We start from the raw sequence: 26,161 nt of genomic DNA, 5'->3' as shown, positions 1-26,161 counted from the left end.
CTTGGGCTCTGTTCTCATTCTAATAGGAGCTTCCTGCTCTTGGCTTGGGCTCTGTTTTTATTCTAATATGGGGCTTTCTAGGACATTAAGCTGTAAACTATTTTTTCTGTAACTGAAGTAATGTAAATTTCAGGCTGGGATGGCTGTACTTGTGCTAACGCTGACCTTAAAGTGGAATGGCCTTCATTTTCTTGGCCTCCACAACCCCGGCTCCTCTCCCTCTTTCTCTCTCTCTCTCTCAAATAAATAAATAAATAAATAAATAAAATCTTAAAAAAAAAAAGAAAGAAAAGAAAGAAAGAAAGAAAGAAAGAAAGAAAGAAAGAAAGAAAGAAAGAACCCAAATTTTAAACCTATCTTTGGCCACCAACCTTCTGGATGACCTGGGTCAAGTCACTTCAGGTTCCTGAGAGCTCAGTTGCCTGGGTTCTAAACTAAGGGAGGCTAAACTACACCAATGGCTTTAAATTTTTTTAAAATGAACCATAGCAAGAAATAATACATTAAATGGCAACACTCTATATTTCTATACATATAGATGCATATGCACAGATACACATTTATTTATACAGAATAAAAACATTTCTATTAACATTTACTATATGAATTCAATCTATTTTCTATTTTATTCTTTTATTATCTTTTATATCACTTTTTAGAATTTTAACCTACAATCCACTAAATTGATTTCACAACCAGATCAGAACCTAGCCCTAGAGCAGAAGACCTCTGAAATCCCTTTTTGCTATACAGGCCAAGGCTCTGACTCTCAGCTATGTGAGAACTGCAGGGTTGAATTCAAGCCCAAGGACTCAATCTGCTTTCACCCACCAATATAAATACAGGTCAGCTTCCTGACAGAGCCCCAGGCCACAAGCTTTTATCCAAGTTCAACCATTGACATATCCTGTGAACTAGGCCATACCACCTGCATCTAAACCTTTATCTATAAGTTAAGAAGAATGAAAACCCTTCACTGACCTCACAGAATTGCCACAGGGGAAACTCAGAATGTCTGCAAAGCCCTTTGGAAATGCCAAATGACTTCTTTGGAACTACCTCTTTTTATGCAGCAAGAAGTGTTCTATAGCAGATACCATCATGAAAGTGATATAGAAAGTACACTGTCTGAAGCTCATCAATTTCTGACCTCTGGGTCTTTGACAAAAACTGAGTAGATGTTTTCATAGGGTACCTATCCTCAAAAATACATGATTCCTTTATACTAAATGGAAGGGAAAGGTGGAGAGATGAGGAAAGGGGGTCCTATTTCACAAGCCACACAGAATGTCCTAAAAAAAAAATTACATTGTTAAATCTATTAGGGATTTTGAAGATCTTCCCAATATTTCACAGAGAAACAGAGCTCCAAACAGGTAAATTTTTTTCAGTTTATTTTTTGTTAAGATTTTATTTATTTATGTAAGAGAGATAGAAAACACACACAAGAGAGAGAGCATGAGCAGGGGAGGGGGCGGAGGGAGAGGGAGAAGAAGACTCCCTGTTGAGCAGGGCGCAAGATGCAGGGCTCCATCCCAGGACCCTGGGATCAGGGCCCAAACCGAAGGCAGATGCTTAACCAACTGAACCACCCAAACTGCCCTGAGTTTTCATGCAGTTTAATTCAGTTTACTGACTTCAGAAGAAGAGAGCTACAATTGAAGGTAGAGTTTCCTATCACAGCTGGTGTTTAAGTCAAGGGTGAGTAACCATTTGGTGAAGACATAGTAAAGAGCACTGAAATGCACAGTGGGGACAATTAGGTGTCCTTTAAGGTCACCAATTCATCTGGCAAAAATGTATTCAGAAGCAACATCTATTTTATGCTAATTACAAAGATAGTCTCAACTATCCCCCTTGTCTTGCCTTTTGCCCTACAACTTCACATCTATTCCCATCAAAAAGTGGTCTTCCCCCTTCCCACCTCCTTGAATCTGGACTGATTTTGTGACTTACTTTGGCCAATAGGATATGGTTGATGTAACCTGTGTCAGTTCTGAGCCTATTCTTCAAGAAGCCTGTTCTCTTACCACCCTCACCAGCTATCATGAGTAAAAACTTGGATCATCCTGGTGGATGATGAGTGATAATCATCCCCCATCATACCAGCTCATTGTCATCCAACCTTAAGACTTGCCAGTGAGGTCATCCTCAGCCAGCCAGCTGAACACAGGGTATAAAAAGACTCACTGAAATCAGCAGAGCTCTACCTCGATCAGCAGAACTAATGGACCCATAGATTCACATACAATAGCAAACATTTACTGTTTTAAGTCACTGAGTATTGGGGGCGTTTGATATACCACCATAACTACCCAACCAGAACTGGGCTAGACAGCATTGCACAAGATGAACAACACTAGAAATCCTTTTCTACCCTAAGAGAAAATGATTTGGAAGCACCCAGGTGGCACAGTTAAGCCTCTGACTCTCGGTTTTGGCTATGTTCATGATCTCAGGGTCGTGAGACTGAGTCCAGCGTCAGGCTCCACACTCAGCATGGAGTCTGCTTGAGAATTTTCTCAACCTCTCCCACTGCTCTTCCCTCTTGTGCTCTCTCTCTAAAAAAAAGTAAATAAATCTTTAAAAGAAAGAGAGAGGGCAGCCCGGGTGGCTCAGTAGTTTAGCGCTGCCTTCAGCCCAGGGTGTGATCCTGGAGACCCGGAATCGAGTCCCACGTTGGGCTCCCTGCATGGAGCCTGCTTCTCCCTCTGCCTGTGTCTCTGCCTCTCTTGTTCTCTCTCTCCCCCTCTCTCTTATGAATAAATAAAGAAAATCTTTAAAAAAGAGAGAGAGAGACCGAGAGAGAGAGAGAAAATTATTTGTATAAAATCCCAGGACATACTACTTTTTTTGAGTATATACCACCAATATGTATATATTTTCATATTTATATATTTTAATCGAATTAAAAATTAACTATAAGGAGAATATTCATATATTCATGTATGCAGGCCGATGAGCAGGAGCAACTGCTGCAGAGACTACTGCTCTAGTCTGCTTCAGACCTTTTGTGTTTCCACAGGTGGCACTGTGCTGCCAGCACCTGGGAGAGGCATGCAGCCATCCCTCTCACTCCTGCCAGGTGGGCTGGAAACCACCAGCTCTACAGAGCAGCTTTGCCATTACCAGATGTCCTCACTCACCCTGCGGTGCTGCTGAACTTTGCCTCCACCCAAAAAGCATTGATGCATGTTCATTCTGCCCTGGAGAATGGAAATCCAGGTCTGCTATGGACAGACTAGTGCCTTTGCATCTCCCTTGAGCCCAGGATAATGTACATGTGCCTTTGAAGGGTATAATTAAGAGGGTGGCTTAGGATGCTATACCTTCTAAAGCAAACTAGAAATTCTCTCACTCTCTCTCTCTCTTCCTCTCTCTTTCTTTTCTTTCATCTCTGGATTATCCTATCTTCTTCCTAGCCAGGAACATTAGAGTATTCTAAAAAATGTGTGTTGTGCTATGACAACAGAGACAGAGCAGTGACTGAGAGACAACTGAGGTCCCCTTGGCCTCTCCCACTTCAGGCATAGTAAGCCCTGGGGCTGTTGAGGCGTCTCTTCATGTTTCACTTTGTTCTTGGCTTCCTACTATACTCTTAGCATCCCAATGCTCTCCGGTATTGACTTTTCATGAAATGATGAAGAATTAGATTAATTCTCACTCAGATATAGAAAAAGTATCCATCAGTGAGTTGCTCTGCTCTACCTAAATATGAAGAAATACTTAATATTTTCAGGCATGGATAAAGAAGGAAGAAATGGACAGGATGCACAAATAAACTTTGTGGTTTAAGTGAATTCAAATCCACTTGACATTTCTCCTATGCTCTCCAAAGGACAGAGCTTGTATAATAAACTTGTTACCAGCCACCTTCCTGCCACTGCCTTTCAGGAGTTTGGAAATTAATCTCCGATGGTATTCTCAATGTTGAAAAAACAGTTTCATGTAATATTTTAAAAGCTAAATAGTTCTAAGCCCTGAATAAAGGGAGAGGAAGTCAAAAAACTATAGAATACTTACTCATTCATTCAAGAAACAATTTTAGGCATACATCACATACAAGTACCCTATAGGGGCTAGTCACCACAGAAAACAAAGCTCTAGGAGATAGAAAAATGGACCCACCCATTCTCTACTCCCTACCCTAGGAAGAAGGCTCTAGGTCAAGGAATATTTATGATACAGCTCAGGAAAGGAGCAGGAAACTTTGGCGTAATAGAACCAGAGTCATAGTTTACAAGTAAAAATATTACTAATAGCCACTGTAAATATCTATATTGTGTCATATAATAGCACTGCTCTAAGATGCTGTATTATTTTTATTAATTAGATATCAGATTTTGTCCTAAATGCTTTTGTCAGATTGGTCACATGATCATCACAATGAACATACAAGGTAGGTTTTGATTTCATACATATACATTCTATATAGATGTAGAAAGGTTACTAAATATTTCATGCTCAGGTTCTTGGTGAAGTCACAAGTGGAGCACAGGCCACTCGACTCCAGAGCTTGTGCTCTACATTCTAATGGCTACAACACACTGCCCTCACTCTGGGTCTATTTGACCCACACAGAGTCAAAGATATGGTACTAGGAGAAATATCACTTTTCAATAGATCATAAAGAGAGGGTTTCAGGAGGAAACCACTTCTCCTAATCCTCCTAGTCGAGAGATATGATAGATTTTAAAGAATCAATTGAAATACTAGCATCAGCTCAGAGAAACAGACACTTTTGGGTGGCCACTTACTACCATATTCACTAAACTGGAGCTAATGCCTCCTACCTCACTGTCCCCCTGGCACACTCAGGGAAATAGCTGACAGGAAGAATGAATAAAACAGTCACCATGAGAAAGAGAAAAATCACTAATATTTATAATGGGTATACTATTTTGGAAAAAAAATGATTTCTTTTTCTGTCCAAGATCTGATTAGTATGTGGCAGAGCTAGGAATTCTTAGCAGTTCAAAACACTGTAATATTTTGCCTCTCTAAAGTGAAAATAAAAATAAACACCCTTTGTAGCCCAAGAGTTGAGGAAGAGCAAGACACAAGCAGATAAAAGTTGAGAGAAAGGTGCCCCGATTTTCCTGCTGTGATCTAGAATAGGAGGAAACACTAAGAGAAGATTGTATAGCAGAGCAGAGGAAGGGTCTTTCCCTACTGCCATTTCAGTTTCTTGTCAACCATTACCTCAAAGCCTCCACACACATCTATCCAGGAGTGTCTTCACTGGGTAAAAGTTACTGTAAAATAGAGCTGGGAAAAGAGAAAGGATGTGAATCTAAATCCCCAGATTCTCTGTTCACCCACATATGGTGTTAGTAGAATTCAGAAATCCCTGTGTGGCCTCTATAAGGATTTCTAAGGTAATGAGAAAAGACCAGCGCTGGTTTCCAGAACTGATCAGATATTCACACCCAGACCTCAATGTTATTACAAGCTGACTTGTAATAACTGACTGATGCTCACAGGCCAGTTGGTTCTACTTTTGGATACAAATGACCTCCCAGAATACTACTCCAAGGGAGAGAGCTCTGCGATGATGATAAAACAAGATGAAGGTGACTGTGCAACACAAAGCACCTAACATGCCCCTACGCTAAATGAACAACTGCTACTTCTCTAGAATTATAGCTTTATTCTCACTGTAGTCTCTTCCCTACAGATAAGATTTCTTGAAATACCCCATCATGAAATTACCTTTGCTTTTTGACAATATCCAATCTAAAAGGAGCCTCTGCTTCCTTGAACTCTTTACCAAATTAACCAATGGAATAAGTTCTATAACAGGTTATTTCAAGTACTCTTTAAATGAGACACTCTATAGTTTCCTCACCATGAGAAAGTTCATCTACAAGTGTGTTCCTCCTGGCATCTAGCCAATAGACATTAATAGTAGGTAAAGAGACTGGGAAGCTTCCCTGAGAGAGTTGCCATATTGGGGGTGAAATGGTTTATCAGTTAGCTTTTGCTGCATAACAAAAATAGCAGCAACAAAAAACCTCAATAACACAAGGCAATAAGTACTTATTAACTTATGGATACAGTGCTCCGGTCGCTGATTTGGGCTGCACTTGGTAAGATTTCTGGGGTAAGATGACTTATGGCTGATCTAAGCTAGGCTGGGCTGATTAGTTCCCTTGGCTCTGCTCCATGTGTCTCTCATCTTCCAGCAGGTCAGCCCTGGCATATTATCATAGTAGTGGCAGAGACCCAACAGAGCAAGAGGAAACACACCCAGCCTCTTGAGGGCCTAGGCTCAGAACTGACACAACATCATCCTGACTCATTTTGAAATGAAGAAAAGAACCTGTATTTAAAACAACGATTCAACACAAGTCATAAAATTAGATCAGATTGGGAGCAGAGGTAAGGAGGCATGGGGAATAGAGTCCACCCCTTTTGTGTCAGCATGTACAAAGCCAATGGCAAAGGGCCTAGATAATGGGAAGGGTGAGGAATAGAAGCTATCATTACAATCTACTCCAGATGCTTTTTAGCCTGCTTGGGCTGGAGCTGAATGACAATTATAACCATATTTCAAGGGACTTGTAATGCCAGTGAAAGCCAAGTTGAGGCCTGAGCATCCAGAAGTTCCCTTCTCCAAGCCAAGTGTAACCAACCAAACTGCAGTTCACACCAGTGAACATGAATTCCAGCAGAGCAAACAACACCAAATAGAAAAGATCATGAATCCGTGTTTCACTAAAGCCTAAAGGCATGTCTCTAAGGATCCAAGTCTCTATTCTACCCCAAGTCTCTGTAAGCCACATTTCTCCCCCATATCCTTAGATACATTCTCAGGGTAAGGGAACTAAGGGAGAAAATATTTACTTTCTGGAGAGAATTGACAATACTCAAAGGGTAGATTTAAATCATTAATATGGACCAATATTACATAGGATTGAATCAAATTAATTTTTGTCCTCATTAACCAGGAGTGTGGTATCAGGATAAGACCTGAACAGGCCAAATAAAGAAGGTATGTACACTATGTAAAAATTTGTAACTCTCGATATATTTCACACTAGAAATTGTGACTTTTTCAAGAAATCTAAAATGTTCAAAGACTTTATCCACAAAGCTATCATATTTTCCCCCATCTCTGGCCTATGTGAGACAGCACTGAAGAACCAAGAACTTTTCTTTTTACTTTAGGGCTTGCCTTAATTTGTGGTTGTTATCTTTGTTTTATTTCTCAAATGAAACTACTTTATAAATACTTCACAAGCTATTGTGAAAATCAAATTAGACAGCAAATATGAAAGTTTTTCAAAAAGCTCAGAAATGTCAAAGAAATGTAAAGTGATTTGATGCGCTGTTACAATAACAATCAAAGTGTGCTCATGGGCACTGCTTTCTCATTATCCAGGCAGACTGGTATGGTAGAAATAACACCAGGCTAAGCCAAGATTCTCCTTTCTGGATTCCTGCTGTGCCACCACAAGCTGATATGACCCTACAACAAGACCCTTGCCCACTCCAGACCTTAATATTTTTGTTAAAAAAATAAGGAGGTGGGGCTAGAGGATTTCTAAGGTCTTTCTGAGTTCTAAATAATTTCTTGTTGATACTTCATCCAACACAATTTTTCAATTATTTGAGGAAGAAAAAAGATTGACCTTATATATGAGGAAGCCCCTTTAGAAGCCTGCTTTTAAAATAACAAAATAATCCTTATCCTAGAGTTAACTTCATTTCTGCCACTTTGAATTTATTTGCATTCATGCTGATATATTTCTTTGGGCCTGTCTGACTGTGGCAACTAATCCTCACCTCCTCCATGAAGCCCTCCCTAATCTCTTCTGTGCTGCTTTATCATAAGACCTACTACTATCATCATTGTTGCCACTTGCAGGATGACAATCTTCACTTGATCTATCCACTCTATAGTAGGCAGCATGTTATAAAAGCTAATGCAACATCTCTGATGCTCCCAAGAACTCTGCACAGTGCCCTAAATTCTCCTGGTTTTACAGATCAAGAATTTGAGCCCAGAGAAGTGAACTATGTTGATCGAATTTATACAACTCAGAAAGAGGCAAAACCAGATATCACACTCATATCTGCCTCGAGGCAAAGTCCTGGTGTCTCTTGAATTCTCCTATATCAGAAGTCTTTGTACTGTGAATATTTACTTATTTGTCTCTCTTCTAGATTATCAGCAACTTGGTGGTTGAGGATGTTTGTTCTTTTGGAGTTCTAATACCTAACACAATACTTGTAACATAAAACAATAAATGTTTGTTAAGTAACATATACCAGACAGATGACCATTTTCTCCTGAGTATTAGATTCAATATGCAATATTATGATTCCTCATAATCACACACACCATTTACTACTGATACTTTAACTCAAGTTCTTAGACCTATAAATCAAATGGGATCAAATTTCTTGAAGACTGTAGATATTCTAAAAGTATTCTCAAGTTCCAAAGGAAATCTTTTAAATTCTCAAAATCACCATAAATCAATGTCTTCAAATAATTGATGTCTTATAAATCAATGTCTTCAAATAATTATATACTTCACTATATCATATGTGCATAAAAAATAACTATAATACAAAGAATTATATATGTCGTGGGTCTTCTAGTCCCCATCTTCAGATTGTTTAATTGCCAATCTAATCTCTTTCTTCAACTCCAATCATATTTTTCCAAGAGTCTTCTGGACATTTTTATTCAATCTTCCAAGAATGATTTCTAAATTTACATGTTAAAGTAAATCTTAACATCTTCTTCCTACTAGAGTAGTTTTGGAGAGATGTCTTTTATTCTTCCTACTGCTTGATATTTTAGGAGTTTAATAGATATCTGATTTAACTAAACAACACCAAATAATAGCACTGATTCTGCCACTGATTTTTCACTTTATTTATATCACTTGTAAATGAAGAATAATATGATTTATATTTATTGTCTACGCTCAGGACTCAGCTAAGTAAAACTTGAGATTGCTACACCAATATAGACCTTTCTACTCAGTTACATCCTATATATAAACCTGAATATCTACTAAGTGCATATTATGCACTCAGCATTGTCAAATACTATAGCAAATATAAAAAGCAGAAGACATGTTCTCTGGTCCTGAGTCTACAGAGACAAGAGTCATACAGAAAAAAAAAATTAGTAGAGAACAATGCAAGGCAGAAAATAAGCAAGCACTAATGTGTTTGAAACCAATAATTATATTGTAGCACTTCCAAAGAGGAAGAAATTATGTTTTCACTATTGGAGCCCATGAACACATAGAAAAGCAATGGAGTCATTCTTAGGCTAAAGCCTCCTCCTTGAAAGTAAACTATTCTGAATCCCAAAGCACAGCATCTGTTGTTATTATTGTTTCTTATTTGTTTTCATAGATATTGTTTCTTCTTATGTCTCCAAAATGAAGGCATTCTCAAGAGTTACGTTCCAGAACTGTATTCATTTTTATCCCCTCTCTCTGGTAGGGAACTATTTTGATCCCAGGTCCATGGAATCTGTGCCAGATCATTGCCTACACATTGCCAATCTAACCTTTTTCTCAAACACAAATCACATTCTCCCAAATGTCTTTGGACATTTTCATCCAGCCTTCCAAGAGCTATTTCTAAATTACTGGTGTAAAATCAACCTTAACATCTCAGTCTCTACAAGAGTTTCCCTCACCTTGGTATTTCTATCAGGTATTTCTATATCTTAACCTCTAGATTTCTCACATATTTCCTCTCTCCCATATTGTTCTGGCTACAGTCCTCATTCTCTCTGAAATACACTTTAACTGGCCTCCCTCCTTTCTCCCAGACTTCCTTTTTCTCCCACCAGAGCCTTTCTCTGACTGTCTGACTTTCACCAGAAACTCATCACCTGTGATATATTCAGAGGAAGACAGTGAGCTAGAACAGAAAAAGCACCTGCCTTAGCCTCAAATCATGAAGAACTGAGTTCTAATCTCAGCCCTACATCATTATATGTCCTTTAAAATCTGTGAGATTTTTTCCATTCTCATCTCTAAACTGGGAATAATACTACCAATCGAGAAATAGTTAGGATTTAAATGAGATAATATGTGAAACCACAGCACAAAATAAGAGCTTTATAACTAGCAACTCTTATAAAGATTATTCTTCTTTTTATAAGATTGAGTAGAATATTCAAAATCTCTCGAGAGATAACTTCAATCTATAGTTTTTGGATGACTTTAATACATAAACTAAGCATGTCTACCTTATTCCTTCTGCTTATACTATTTACCATAAATGAGATCTCTTCTCCTCATAGTTCTTCCCACCAGAACAAATGCTATTTATTCTTCAAGACACTTTTCTTGTCACTAACATCCTCAATTAGGTCTCCAGCCCCTTCCTCCCCAGTTCAGAATGAGCCCTCCTAACAAATTACTGAATCATTACTGAATATTTGTTTTCTATACTAGCCTTTGAATTTAAACACATAATGGCTTGTTATATATCTTTTTAAAAAAATTCACATTAAATGAATGTCGTTGTTTTTGGCTCCCAAGTAGAATACAAAGACCATGAGTGTAGGGAATATCATTTGTGCCTATAAACCCAGTACTGTGCTCAGATAGGCTACTTGATAAATATTTGTTGAATTGATAAATAAATAAAGGACTTCATTAATAAAACAGAGTGGTAGGAGTTGGCACAAAAACTAATGAAAGTTGAGTCATATTTGGTGGGAGCTGAATGCTAAGAAAAGCCAGTGGCATGATTAAAGTGGAAAGTAGGGAAGTCTGATATATCAATTCTGCCTACAAATGGATTATGGCTGAGGACTTGAGAAGCACAGAGATTAACCAGGAGTCTTTGTTAAGAATTAGAGGAAAGGAAATGATTTTGAAACAATGAGAATGCACCAATGGGAGAATTCAGTGTGTATTTCAAGACAAGAAAAACAAGACAATGTGAATGAATAAATAGACTTTGAAGTATAAGCAAAAAATAAGACAGGTGACGTTTCAAGACTGGAGAAAGCAGACTGTATGAAATGAATGCGGACACTCTGAAGACACTCTGTAGAGAATGAGAATTCAGTTTTGACTATGCTATTATTGAACATGCAAATATGGATGTCCAATGGACAAGCTTTGCAGTCAAAGTAAGAAAAATTCTTATAAACTGCCAGTGACTGAGAAAATCCCCCAAAGATAGAATACTACCTATCTTTCTGATACTTCTTTAGAAAATTGTGTGATCTTTGTATTTGTTCAGCTCTGAGATAAGAAAAAGTCCCATAATCTTACTATGAAGCTACCTTCTTCTATTCATGTAGGTAGCCTAGAAAACCCTAGAGGACAGAGAATGTGAATAAGATAGTATCATTCATAAAAGTAATTCTCTCATTTTTAGGCTTTCTTTTTTTTTTTAAGCTTTATCTTATTTTACTTTTTTTAAAAGATTTTATTTATTTATTCATGAGAGACACAGAGAGAGAGAGGCAGAGACGCAGATAGAGAAGCATGCTCCATGCAGGAAGCCCAAAAACAAGAAACATGCACAAAACTGCAAAAGTATATCACAAATTGCTTAAAGCCAATAAGAAAGAAGAAAATTCAACAAAATGTCAACAAGATTTTTATAGATATAGACAAGTTATTCTAAAGTTTATATGGAAAGGCAAAGGAACTAGAATAGTTATAATTATTTTGTGAAAGAATCATTCTACCCAATGCTAAGACTTATTATATAGCTATGTAATCAAAACCAGCACAAACATGCCCACCTGATTTTTGACAAACACCTCAAAAGTAATTCAATGTGGGAAAGACAGTCTTTTCAACAAATGCTGCTGCAACACTTGACATTCATAGACAAAAAGATGAATCTTAATCTAGACATCACACCGTGTACAACAGATAATTTAAAATGGATCATGGATTTAAATGTAAAGTGTGAAACTATTAAACTTTAATAAGAAAGCATAGGGCAAAACCTTTGGAACCCAGAATTGGGCAAAGCATTTTTAGACATGACACCAAAAACATGATCCATAAAAGAAAAATAAATGATGAATTGGACTTTATTGAAATAAAAAAAAAAACTTTAATTCCATGAAAGATCTTGTTAAGAAGATGAAAAGCAAACTATATATTTGGAAAAATATTCACAAACTATGTATCTGTCAAGGATCTTATATCTAGAACATACAGTTAAAAAAAATCCAATTAGAAAATAGGTGTTAAGACTTATACATAAGTCTTCATAGCATCCCATTTATAATATTCTCAAACTGGAAACAAGCCAAATAACCACCAAAAGGTGAACTGATAAACACACTGTTATTTTTATGCATTAGGAAATTACTCAGCAATAAAAAGGAATAAACTCATGCTGCATGGGGATGACATGGGTGCATCCTAAAATAATTGTGCTGAGTTACAGAAGCCACACAGAAAAAGAACATATTGCACAATCCCATTTATGTACCCATTATATATCCATAATGTCAGTGGTTACTGATCTGGGAGTAGGAATGGGGCAGATGAGAGAAATATAAAAGGGAATGAAATGTTTGCGGGTGATGGATACATATGTCCATTCTGTTGATGGTGACAATGATTTCATGAGGGTATATACATATTTAGAAATGTATTAAGTTGTACATTTAAGTATGTGTGGCTTATTGTATGTGAATTGTGCCTCAGAATTGTTAATAAAAAATGTTACCTTGTCTCAAAGTAATATCATTATGATGATAACTTGCAAATTTCTAACTATGATTGATACTTGTTGCTTAAATGGCAGGGTCACTTGCCTATCTCCTTACTCAACATCTGCATGTGGATGTCTAATGGATGCCTTAATTTAAACTGTTCAAATCGAAATACTGATGTCCTTTCTCAAATATGTTCCACTCACAGTTATCCCATTTTAATGTCTGGGAATTCTAATTGTTGGTCAAATTATTTTCTATCTTATCTTTTCCTTATAGAAAATCCATACCAATCCATCTGCAAATGTTTACTCTGTCTTCAAAAGATGCCTCAGTCTGTCCCTGTATCACTGTACCCACTGATATCAACCTGGTCAAAGCCCTCGTCATTATTGCCATCACCACCTAACTGGTTTCTTTTTTCTTACCTTGCCCTCCTATACTTCATCCTTATCACAGAACTTTCTAGAAGATGTCAGATGTTTCCTTTCCACACCTCCAATGGACTTCTGTTTTGCCAGGGTTGGAAAATCAAAGTCCTTAAAATCACTGCCCTATAAGACCCTACATAATCTGCCCCATCTCCATTCCTCTCTGGATTCTCTTTTTACTTTTCCCCAACTCATTTCACTCCATCCTTTCTTGCCATTCATCAAATAAACCAGGCACACTTCCTCCTCAAGGGTTTTGCACTAGCAATTTCCTCTGCCTAGAATGCTTTTTCCTTAAATATCCACATGGTGCCAAGTGGTCAAGCAATCCCTAAGCAGCAGCTGAAATGCTGGGCTGACTCCCATAAATTTGGTCAGTAAAAAAACAAGCCCAAATGGGTTTAGACAGTTCATTACTCATAGCACATAGCAGACAGTATACATGTGATGCTGGCATTAGTTCCCTTGCTCATCCAAGTCCCACGAGGGCCATAAGAACAGCCTCGGGCTGGTGCAGTGCACACCTGGCTGTGTCACAGTCGAGGCATACTCCATTTAGGACCCCTGGTCTTATCAGGGGATTGCTATAAAAATCACTCACCCTCCCCTCCAGAAAGAGATATTACCATATTATTACCCTGGGATATAAGCAAATCTCTGGAGAGAGGAAGAAGACTTTAGTATTCTAGAAATTCCCCAGGGAAGGAAGATATTGTCCATCTTTATCATGAGGATAGAGAAATGGATCCATCCAACTCAGTGGGACATGCTATTTCTAGCTTCCAAGGCTTTCTTTACTCTTGTCCTTGAAAAGATAGTCCAAGATGTTTGGAAATATGTAGAATTTTCTCCTAAGACATGGCTCCTTTTTCCTTTTCCTTTGAATCTCTATCCAAATATCAACATCTCAGAGAGACCTACCTCAAACATTCTATTTATTATTGTAATCTACCCCATTGACACCCCTTACCAACCTGGGTTATTTCATGCCAGGATAGTCACAAACCACTTCAAAATGACATCCAAATTTGTGGCCTGCTTTCTCCCACGTGGAGAACATGTATTGCATGAGGGCAGGCATTTTATGCTTTATCGCTGCTTTACCCAGTATCTACAACTGTCGGCTCCTGATAAGCCTCTTATGAATTATTTTTAAATTTGAGAGAATGAAGCATAAAAGATGTTAACTCTTCCTTGCAATGCTTCACAAAGAATTCTAGCCTTTGAAGGACTAGATGCCCAAATAAAGGTTACAACAAGTTTAAGGGGAAAAGAATCATTAGGTTACCAAAGACTGAAGGCCCAACCTTCCTTCTGAAGAACCTACAGCAGGGAACATAGATGGTTGACACTGGTTAGACACCACATCTTTGAATCCACTGCAGTGTCTACACCAGGCCATGCTTCCCCTGGGTTGCTCCTTACCAGCCCCCGAGCATCATGATGGATTTGAAGTGGAGAATCCCTTCCCAATAGAAAATCCTTCTGCTGGCAACTTTAGCTCAGGACTCCCTACAGATGTGGGCCAAGATTTTCACAGGACTGCACTGCGTCTGAGGCTTTGTTCCCACCCCTTCTTCCCACCTACCCCTGTCACTGTTTCTGTAGGTGTCACACCTGTTTTGTAGTCTGACGGCTCTCTGTGATTCCTTCTGTTCCCTCAACCTTAATCCTTCACAGAGATTTCCCAGAAGAAAGCTCTTCTTGTACTTCTAATCCAGTCTTTGCATCTACTGCTTGAAAGACTTGAACTAACTTATGGAGGTACCACAGGTCTGTTGTCAGTGGGAAAACATCAGCTCCTTCACGTGAATATCCTAAATGCAAGGCTCGTCCTATAATTACAGAAGTCAGGATTGCAAAAGTCAGGGACAGAGCAGTTTTCGTTACAGAATAGCATCGAAACTAGAGCCCAGGGCTACATGGATTCGGGGAAGTAAGGGGAGGACTAGTTTAAGTCAGTGTGCTCTTGCTTTCTGAGTTTATCTTAGACTACAAAGTAGTTTTCTTTCTACCTGTGATATGTGATGTGATGATCTCTCCAGTAGGGTGCCAGTTTTGCTTTCTCAGAAGATATACATAAAAAGTTCATAGTCCTGGGAACCTGCACACTGGTCCCAACTTACTGTTTATTTGAAACTACAGTCCCAGGCAAGTCCACTGAATGTATCCAGGCCACAAATATCATCTGTTCAAAATTTCCACTATTAAAGGTGGGATACCAAAGGAACCTTCCCATTTTCTGATTCAGCAACCTATGAAGCAAAAGTAAATTGATCACCTAATATTATCAAAATCTTCCCATTTTGTTCAGCCTCACAAAAAAAGGTAAAAACAGGGGAAAATAAGGCTTTAGAATAATTGGTTGCACTGATAATTTCTGTTATATTGCCCCGAAATGCATGCTGGTGGGGGCAAAGAGAAAGAGGTGCGTTATTTCTCAATGTGGATTCCTCTCTAACTCCAAGTACTGCTCATACACATACATCAACCAAGCAAGAAATCCCTGAATTCAGTTCTCAAGTGTTCTGACCCCACACCAGCAGATACTGTCACTGCATTAGACCCAAACTAGCACTCAAGCTGCATTTTCTCTTGAACACTCTCGCAGAACTCAGTATGAGGCCTTCAGAACCATTGTATTCAAGCCTTTGTTTGAACAGTCTGCAGTACACTGTCGGAGTGAATCCTGCTGTTAGCTAGACAGGGGTCCCGGGAGAGGACATGTTGGGTTCTGTATGTTTAACTTTTTATCCTTTGTGTCAACCAGTTATGTTTCTAAAACATTTCCAATCCCCTAGCTTCACAGAAAACAAATAACTCTGCACAGCCCCCTCTTCCTTCATCCCTCATAAATAATCCCCAAGAAGGAGGACGGCTGCAGAGACAGAGCCTGAATGCTGACGAGGTGGTGCTGCTGACTTTGGATCATCCTGCAGCTGGGCCATAAAGAATAAGAATGAATTCCAAACTTTTCTAGTGTGATAGGAACAAAGCACTGCCTGCCAGGCAGTGCAGCAATACTTCTTCAAGTCAAAATCTTGACAACGTCATGGGTAGAGCTCAGGACTTGGAGATTTAGTCCAAACTCTGTAAAATATGTCATGTATGATTTAGGCAAGCTGAGATGATGACATCTCCAGACCTCAGTATCTTTACTCTCAGGAAACATGATTGTGTGGTGGTTAAATAGGTGGCTTTGTAAGCCAGGTTGCTTCATTTTGAATCTGAGTTTTTCCATTTGATAACCATGGGCAACTCACTTAAAATTTCTGTCTTATGCATCTCATAGTATTTGCTTGTGCTATACAAATGCCCCCTCCCATTAGCCCCCAAAATCTCAGTGGCTTGCCACATTAAAGATTTATTCCTCACTCATGTTGTGTTATGGGTGTGGATCAAGGGAAGCCCCAGAGCTCTGTGGCTCCACTCTACATGTCTTCTTTATTGAGGGGTATCCACTGAGATAGTCTGTGTCTTTGTCTCATGGCAGATTATAAGAAAGCAAAAGGCCAGCCATGAGATGGCTCTTTAAGCAAATTATTGAAACAGGTCTACTGTGTCTCTTCCACTCATATTTTGTTGACTTAACTCCCTATATCCATGTGCAAAGAAGTATATTCCTACCATAGGAAGGATGAGCAAGTCAGATAGCAATGGACAGGGATGTATGATCCTCTTACATGGGAAGAGGTGAATAACTGTGTACAAAATAATCTACCAAATAAAAGTGATAAGAATAGTTCCCACTTCATAAGATGATCAGAAAGATTGAATGAATTCTCATATGAAAAACATTTAAAATGATGCCTGGAATACAGCAAACCCTCATTAAATGTTAGTTATTATTATCTGTCCAGTAGGAATAATATAACTCTTTTCTACCTCACAGAGGTGTTTGAGGATCCTATTATTAGTATTTTTGTTACAGATACTATGTGACATGAGATAAATCATATTAAGTACCATACCAAAGTCAGAAATTTTATTACATCAATTGCAGACAATAATGTGGATGTGCCCTCTACTCATCTCCATGGAGATGCACATTGGGAAGATTTCAAAGGGGATTATTAATGGCATAATATCTCTGGGAGATATCACCATCATCAATAGCAAAATATATCATTTATGGGCTCCCATTATATGTGAAGGATGATACTTAGCATAAGAGAAGCAGAGATGAATAAGATCTAGCTCTTCAGATGCCAACAGCCCAGCTGGAAACACCTTCTTTATGTGTGTGCCCTAAGCACGGCAGATTATGGCTCCCTGGATGGTGATGCAGGCCATAAATGCTACAGGACCTCACAGAGGAAGTGAACTCAGGGCCACAGGTCAGGACAGATTTTGCAGAGAACAGGTTATTTGAACCAGCACTCTAAGAAATATAGAATTCCAGTAAACAAATCATAGAAGAAAAAGAAAAAGGAGAAAAGCAAAGCAAAGGCAGAGACAGGTTCTCCATTCTTAGGAAAATTGGAAACCCTGAGATTATGCAAAAGATACTGTCAATTGAAATAGTGTAGAAAAAGGATAAATGAAACAAAATTAGGTTTCCTGGCTCCCAGTGCTGGATGAGATTCTCCCCTAGACCTGTTATTTCTTTGGGATTGTTTCATCTTCTGTAAGTTGTGTTCTGTCAAGATCCCATTTTTCTCTCTACGTCTGTCTTTTCATAAGATTTTCTAGCATACAAAATACATTTTAATTCAGTTATTTTAATAACATTTATCACTTACCAACTTCTATTATGCGTCCTGTAGAAATACATAATAATCTTTAAAATACCCAGTGAATTATTTAATATCATCCCCGAAGTCACTTAGTTGTCCCTATGCTTTCTCCCATTAAAACAGAGGGAGTGTGTGTGTGTATGTGTGTACATGTGTGCATACATGTGTTTGTAGACATGTGACACAGACCTTCATATTCACCTGCTCTGGCATGGGCACAGTGCCACAGGGAAATGCCTTCAGTTGATCATATGATTTTTCCCACTTGGTAAACATCAGTGCTTCTGACCCTAGTTACTAATGTTGTTGATTGATTATAAGTCAGTTGCTGACTCTGAAGAATACTGAGAGTAATTTCCTTGTTAGTTTATTTTAGAGCAACTGATGATTGTGCATCATGGTCACATTTTGGAGGATAATGAGCCTAAGTGATCTAGGCAAGGGCAGTATATTGCAGGGAGCCTACTTGGAAGGCAGAGAGAATTGTTAGGTCTCAGGTGTCTCATCAAAGAGAACAGCAAACACACCAATCATATGTGTGTCTGTGGTTCCATCTCTCTAGAGAGAGCAATTTAGCAACAGCCAAGTGATTCTTTTTGTCACATTGCTGCCCTATGCTCATACCTGGCCCTTTAGTATAAACCCAAGATCAGATGGGAAAAGACCTGAAAGTCATTTTTAATATGATTCCTGTCTTCCCTGTCTCCCTCACCAAATTATCAGTGCACATGGGTGCGTGCACATACACACAAGCATACACATAGTATTCCATACACTCTTCATTGTACCAAGATCTCATAATGTCATTAAGATCATGACTCAGTATTTCCCAGATCTTGTCATATATTTCCTGACTTCTCATTGGGACTTCATGGAAATTTGTGGAGGGAAGAAAGCAAAGAGGGAAAAAAAATCTAACTAAGCTACAGAATTTGAGAAAAAAAATATTTTAATCTAGTGCCTGAGTTACAATGAGATTTTTTCATGTAATTTCAAACTCCTATACTCATGAATTTTTTGTCCTCCTCCCTCAGGCTACTGCAAATCCATTCATCTGTTTTGATTTGTATTACCACAAAAATAGAGCCTGATGCAAGGATGTTTGAATAAGCAAATAGTTTACCTGGTAAGTCAAGAGAGTTGGAGCAAGAATCTGAGGAGCATGAAACAGATAAAAAGGCAAAGCTAGTACAAGGATGATACACTGAGGTCATTCATGTGGGCAATGGGAACTTGATTTTGCTGGGACTTTCTGAGGAACATGCAATTGTCAGAATTATCAACTAGAGACACCATGGTGCTCCCCTGCCCTTTTGTTAATGATTGTCCCAAGATGCCTGGGTGGCTCAGCGGTTGAGCATTTGCTTTAGCTCAGGGCATGATCCCGAGACTCCAGAATCAAGTCCCATATCGGGCTCCCTGCATGGAGCCTGCTTTTCCCTCTGCCTGTGTCTCTGCCTCTCTGTCTCTCTGTGTGTGTGTCTCTCATGAATAAATAAAATCTTAAAAAAAAAAAATGTCCCAAGAGATTTCAATTCAGAGTACAAGTCCACATTTTACATGTACCAGAAAGGCTGAGGGGGCTCTTCTAACATTCTAACTGTCCTAGGAAAGTCCTGGGGGTAAAAGCCAGAAATCTGTAGTGCAGTTAAAGCTCACTGAGGCCATCTAAGAAAGAAGTCTTTCAAAGAATTCTAACACAGTCCATCCCTTGAATCACTAGGCTCCCACTCATGCCCTAAAGTTGTGCCATCATAGATCCTTCAGGATGGTAGTAAGTCCAATCTTCACTAAAGATTCAAAATTAGTTGGTTATCAGAATAAGCTAGTCTTCATTGCTGCAGCCAGTCCCAAATCTAAAACTTACATTTATCATCTCCTATCTCCCCATCCATTCTAAATATTCCTTACACTCAGCCAGAACTTCATTAATATAAGGGTTTTCCTTATTAGGGTAACACAAACCTTTATTCCTGAAAAATTTCAGTCCTTGGTTGCCTTATATCTAACAGGCCATATTTGCCACAATTGTCCACTCATCATCATCAAACTAGGCATGGAAACACCAAAGAAGTCCCAGTAAACCAATGAGTTTCACAGAATACAACCCTGCACTATACATAGTAACGAATCTAGGTTCTTTTGATAATCAGGGTCAATTACAATGGGAACCTTACTCATCCCCCTGTGTAAATATTTTCTTTGTAGGAACCAGTACCTCCAAACCAATGATGTATAAGAATGCATGGATAGAATAGACAAATTTTACAAATGGGTCACTGGAAATGACAGTGAGAGGGACCAATCCAACTTTCAACCTCTAACTCCTTGTCCCATGTTTCTAACTACCGGAGACATAGTCTCATGTATCAGCTATTGGTTCAGTACATATATATAGATTCCTGAAGGAGAGCACTCCAAATCCACAGGGTTTGTACCCAAGCTGTCACCTTAACTGTCTTTTTAATAGGTCATTTCACCATTCCATTAGGCCAGTTAATTCTGTGCAAGATGGAATATAGTAAGACGAGTGATTTCCATGGTCATGAACATTTCTGGAACTGAAGAAAAGATGGAAAAGCATACTCCTAGGAAAATTAAATGTGGCTAGGTTGAGTATAATAGAGGGCCTGAGTGATCCTTAGATAATCAGCTGGAATAGATAATATATCTCTTAAGTATAAATGATGTAATAGACTCAGGAAAGGCAAATAACAAAGGAGCTTTTGTTTGAGGATTGAAATAAAAGAATAAAAAAGAGATTTTAAAAAGCCTTTTCAGGGGATGCCTGGGTGGCTCAGCAGTTAGGCGTCTGCCTTTGGCTTGGGTTGTTATCCAGGATCCAGGAACCAGGATCAAGTCCCACATTGGGCTCCCTGTGAGGAGCCTACTTCTCCCTCTGCCTATGTCTCTGCCTCTCTCTCTCTTTGTGTGTGTCTCTCATGAATAAATAAATAAATAAATCTTTTTTTTTTTTTTTAAAGCCTTTTCAGGAGCACCTGGGTGGCTCAGTCAATTAAGCATCTGCCTTCAGCTCAAGTCATGATCTCAGGGTCCTGGGATCGAGCCCCACATCAGGCTCCCTGTTCAGCTTCTTCTCTCTCTCCCCTCTGCTCTCTCAAATTAATATATATATATATATATATATATATATATATATATATATATATATATATATCTTAAAAAAATAAAAGTCTTTTCAGAGAACACCTAACATCCACATCTTGTTTTCTAACTCTACTTCCCAATAAAAAGAACCAGGACACTTTGGAGAAACAGTGAATTTTAAGACTGCAGCAGAAAGCTTACATGATTGACCCTGGAGCATCTTGTAAGATAACGTGTGATACAACACCCAATGATGAGTTATGTCAAAAGTACACAGGAAGCAACTGAAAGAATTTCCAATGGTCAAAGAAGAAATCATACAAGAAAATGAAGTAGTATTATATTATGACCCAAAAGATAATAATATCCATGAAGTCTTGGTGATATAAATGATAAAATAAAATGAAATAATATAAGGCAGAATAGACAAATCTACGGTGAGGAAGAATTCCAAATAATTTAATCTAGATACTCTGGGGATCCCTGGGTGGCTCAGCGGTTTAGCACCTGCCTTTGGCCCAGGGCGTGATCCTGGAGTCCTGGGATCAAGTCCCACGTCGGGCTCCCTGCATGGAGCCTGCTTCTCCCTCTGCCTCTCTCTCTCTCTCTCCTCTCTCTCTCTCTCTCTCTCTCTCTCTCTCTCTCTCTCTCTGTCTCTCTCTCTGTCTGTGTGTGTGTGTGTTGTGAATAAATAAAATAAAATCTTTAAAAATAATAATAATCTAGATACTCTGCCCTCAACTACCAAGAGCATAATTCCCTATTCCTCCTGTGTGGGCTGCACAAAATGACTTCCTTTCAAAGAATAAAATATGGAAAGTGGAGAAGAGAATACCTTTATAGCGGTGAAATCTGAAAAAAGAGCCTAAGGCAGCATGACTACTAGGTATAATGCGATATCCTGGATAGGATCCTGAAACAGAATATTAGATCATGGTCAAGAGACTTGATTCCAGCAAGGACTCCCAGAGAAACATATAGCTCTCCCAAAAGTATCTACCTGAGACAGAAACCAAGGGAGTATCTGCCTTTAAATTCCTAGGTTCTCTTTGTCAAATGTTGTCTGAATGGGAGTTGGTATTCTTACACTTCCAGGTCTGTGCATGCATCAGAATGGCCCAGTGGGACCCCTACAGGTGTTGGACATGGTGATGGCAAAGAATCCCCAGGGTAAAAAAGCAAACGGTAGGCATTGCTTCAGAGATGAGATCCTGGCCATCTGCATTTGTAGCTACTGCTTCCTGCAGCCATGACCAAAGAGGTGGGCCAAGAAATTGTAGACAGAAGAAAAAGAATATCCAACACACCAACCTTAAAGTTCCAGTGCAACTTCTCTCTTGGGCTTTTCAAAGTGTATGGAAAGCCAGGATGTTTTGCAAAGAAGTTCAGGAAGGAAGGACATTTTCCGGTAGGAAATGATAGTATCCCTAGCCATTCCTCACTCTTACCTTTCACATCTTGTTTCTCTAGGCATGTTTCTCCAACCTCTTTCCCAACATATTGGGTGGGTAGAAAAATTTTTCCTTCATTTATGAGGATGTGGTTAAGAAACTGCAGACTTGGTCAATCTTTCCTTTATGTTTCTTCCAGGCTCAGTTTCCTTTCCTTCCTTTGCCTATTCTCAGAGTTTAACATGCGTCAACTCATCTAGAGAGGTTGTTAAAATGCAGATGTCTGGACCTCATCCCCAGAGTTCCTGATTCAGCAGGTCTGAGGAGGAGTCTAGGAATTTGCATTTTAATATGTCCTTAGATCAGACCACTGATAATGTTGGTCCAGAGAGCATACTCTGAGAACCACTGCTCTAGGCTGAATAGACCAGCTACTCAAACTTTGATCATAAAGTGTTGGCATTACTACAAATGCAAATGGCATCCATCAATTAGTTAAGGGTTTTTGTTTTGTTTTGTTTTGAAGAGTTTCTCTTAAAGCACTTTGTCTACCGTGTTGACTGAACCACCTTTCCCTGTTCTGTTCACTTTTCTGGATGTCAGGGCACAGCTTCTGTCCTATGGGAAAAGGTTTGGTTGAAATCTAAAGCAGTAGCTGAGGCAATAGTTATGGTGTATACCAACACTTCTAGCTCAGCTCCTTCTGAGTGCAGGCTAGGGTTCTACTGCCCCTCTAGACTTGAAGTTATCCTGGCCTTGGGTACTGTTTGGGCCTAGGAAAGCAATGTAAACAGAGGAGACACATTTGGTTTCTAGGAAGAAGCCCACAAATGCCAGTGCCTCATTCACCATATCTCTTCTCCTTTGTCACAGTGACTGGTGACATTCCAGATGGTATAAGCCTCCTTGGTATTCATCTCTGAATGAGGAAGATGAGGGAGCAGAGCTCCCAGCAACTGAAACAGGCTTTAATAGTAATGAGAAATATATATTTATGAAACTCCTAAGATTTAGGGGTGGTTTGTTACTTGAACATAACCTAATCCATCCTGAGAGATAGAGAGAGCCAGTATATAGACCCATCTGGTCCAGAAATGGGGAGCACAGTGAATTAGGGGAGGCCCTGTGCCCCTGGATTTATTCCTAGGGACACCAGATGGCTCATTTTCTTGGCATCAACAAATTTCCAAAAGGAAGATGAGAGGTTGGCAATCATAACTGGACACCAGGGCCCAGGCTTTGTTCTGTGCTCCTGCGTATGTGTTGAGCAGGAACATGTGAGAAAGGTACCCAGGAATATGTGAGAAAGGTGCCGAAGCTCACTGCTACACTCCCTGTCTCTGGAGAACTTGGGTATGAAACCAGGGTAGGATTTAACCCGTAGACATGGACAAATCATAGACTCATCTATGAGGACCTGGGGAAAGCAGATTCAGAAGACAAGGTGGTGGCTGTCATTTCTCTTTCACTTAACTCAGTCACAGTCTGTTCTTAAGATCCGCCCTGTCTTGGGACACCTGGGTGGCTCACTAGTTGAGCATCTGCCTTTGGCTCAGGTTGTGATCCCGGGATCCTGGGATCCAGTCCCATATCTGGCTCCCCACAAGGAGCCTGCTTCTTCCTTGGCCTATGTCTCTGCCTCTCTCAGTGTGTCTCTTATGAATAAATAAAATCTTTAAAAAAAAGATCTGCCCTGTCTTGGAAAGTCTGCCTTCTCCACCTTCAGTTTCAATTTCCCATCTAAAGTGAATCTCACTACCACCTACACGGTTTTGTTGCAGGACAATATTTGCCCTCCCACTGCTGTTTGCCTCAGGCCAACATGTTCAGAAGGCCAAAGACTTGAAGAAAATCACCCTCTCTTCTCATTTCAGAGCATCTCTTTTTTGCTCCTATTCCTGGTGTGGGGATGACCTTCATGGAGCACAGATGACTGATTACCAGCAATCGCAGTAAAAAGTCAATGGTGTCAACCCAGCTCTGTTTACCACCCACTTCCCAGGCTCTTTGTGAAAACTCACGACTCACAGGCAGCTTTTAGATCCTGCCTCCTGACTAGTGTTTTACTTCAGCTCCATGCTTCTTCTTTTATATTAGAACTACATCTACAAAAACAGCGGTGTCCTTCCCAACAAACCAAACAGAAGATCACCTCCCCAGCTTCAGAGAGGGAGTTATGGGTGGGATCTCCAGAGTATGTCTCCTCGGATTGGCCCTCCAAGGATCCTTCGGGTTTTCCCATTGCATAATTAATAACCTCTTCAAAATAACAGTCTCTGCCTAGGAATCACAAACATAACAGGTTTATCTCATTATCCAATTTTTCTAGGCTTTCCAGCTCTGACAATTTCCATCTTCATTTAAATCACAGACCTTTTGGTTTTTGCCTGCTGGATCATATGACCTCTTCTAGTGCCTAGCCCTCAGCCCAACAGAGTGACTGGCTTTTGATAGCAGCAAGGATCACTTCTGGAGGTTGTCTCAAGCCTAACTTTGAAAGTTCACTTTTCTTGTAGTTTTTGTAATCATTATACCGAAAAGACAAGCTGCTCTTTAGATTTCAGCCTCCACATCATGAAAGCCAAAGACTTCCCAAGTTTGAGGTATGTCAGTCAGGGGTCACTTAAAAACCCAACTTAACAAGATTGCTTCCCTCACTGTGTGAGCTATTTAATTCTTTTTAGCTCTGTTCTGCAGCTGACTGATTGGCAGATGGAGTTATTTCAAGGTTACTTCTAAGGGACCGTATATACCCATATGCAACATGCTCACTGGAAATCAGATGAGGGAGAATTATGGTCTAGGTCCTCATTTTTATCCAAGTAAATATGAAAAACACTCATACATCTATGTTTTTTTTTAATTTGGCATATGTTTCATATATTCCATTTTGCTATTAATTATAAACATCAGTCTTTTTCTGGCTCTTTTTTAGCTGTACCTTAAATATTAGAGTTTTCCAAAGTCATGTTCTCTGTTCATCCTTTCTCCCTTGATATACTCTTCCTGTGAGTTTCCATATATTCTCATGACTTTAAGTACCACAGTATCTGATGTCTAGAAATTGCAACCCCTGCCCACCCACCCCCAACCTGTCAGATCTCCTCTCCTGAGCTATATAACAGTACCTTCTTTCTTACCTGGATGATGTATACTTATTCTGACTCAAGTAAACCCCCAATCCACCGTGTGCAAGGTACTTCTCACCTTTGCATGCTGCCCCAAACTCTGCACACCAGCCTCTAAGAGCTCACCTGTCACTGTGGTCATCATTCCATCTTTCTGCTTCTCCTGTTCTTCCTATGGCAGTGGACAACACCCAGAGTCATCAGTATTGAGTGTTTTTGCTGTTCCATGTACATGGAAGGTCACATTTCCCTACTACTAGTGAAAAGGATGGCCGTGCTACAAAGATATGAGCAGATGAATGTGTGTCTATCACTTCCATACAAACGGACTCAAGAGCTGCTGCATTATTCTCTATGTTCTGTTCCTCTAACTTAGTACATGGAGGGAATCTTGAAAGAGTAGCATCATAGCAACTTCACTCAGTCTGGATCCCTGAGTAATTAGGAGAGACGAATCCTGTTGCCAGACTGCCTGAGCAAGAAATAGACATTTGTTGCTTTTGGCCTTTGTGATCTGGAGCTTATTTGTTAGCACATAATGACCCTACCTTCTCTGACTGGTACACATTTTCTAGCTGATGGAACTTACTTAACTAACCAAGCAACACTAGCACTTTCCTTTCTTTAATTTTTTGTATTGAGACAGTCAGTAAGCCCTGGTTGTTCTCCTCTTGAATATCCCTTAAATAAG

The 26,161-nt window shown here is 39.4% G+C and overlaps 1 long non-coding RNA gene across 2 annotated transcripts in view; it reads right to left on the bottom strand.

Moving 5' to 3' along the window:
- The window catches only part of LOC140605510 (uncharacterized), a 33,281-nt gene extending 7,348 nt beyond the window's left edge, over positions 1-25,933 (bottom strand). For both annotated transcript variants that reach the window (XR_012008161.1, XR_012008162.1), the window contains exon 1: positions 25,597-25,933. This is a non-coding gene — a long non-coding RNA (uncharacterized lncRNA). The remainder of the gene's footprint in view (positions 1-25,596) is intronic.
- Positions 25,934-26,161: the final 228 nt, after the last annotated feature.

Source organism: Canis lupus, chromosome 15 (assembly GCF_048164855.1).
Source record: "Canis lupus baileyi chromosome 15, mCanLup2.hap1, whole genome shotgun sequence".
NCBI classification, from domain to species: Eukaryota; Metazoa; Chordata; class Mammalia; order Carnivora; family Canidae; genus Canis; species Canis lupus.
The sequence above is the reverse complement of the archived record's forward strand: the minus strand, read 5'-3'. Positions and strand labels throughout refer to the sequence as shown.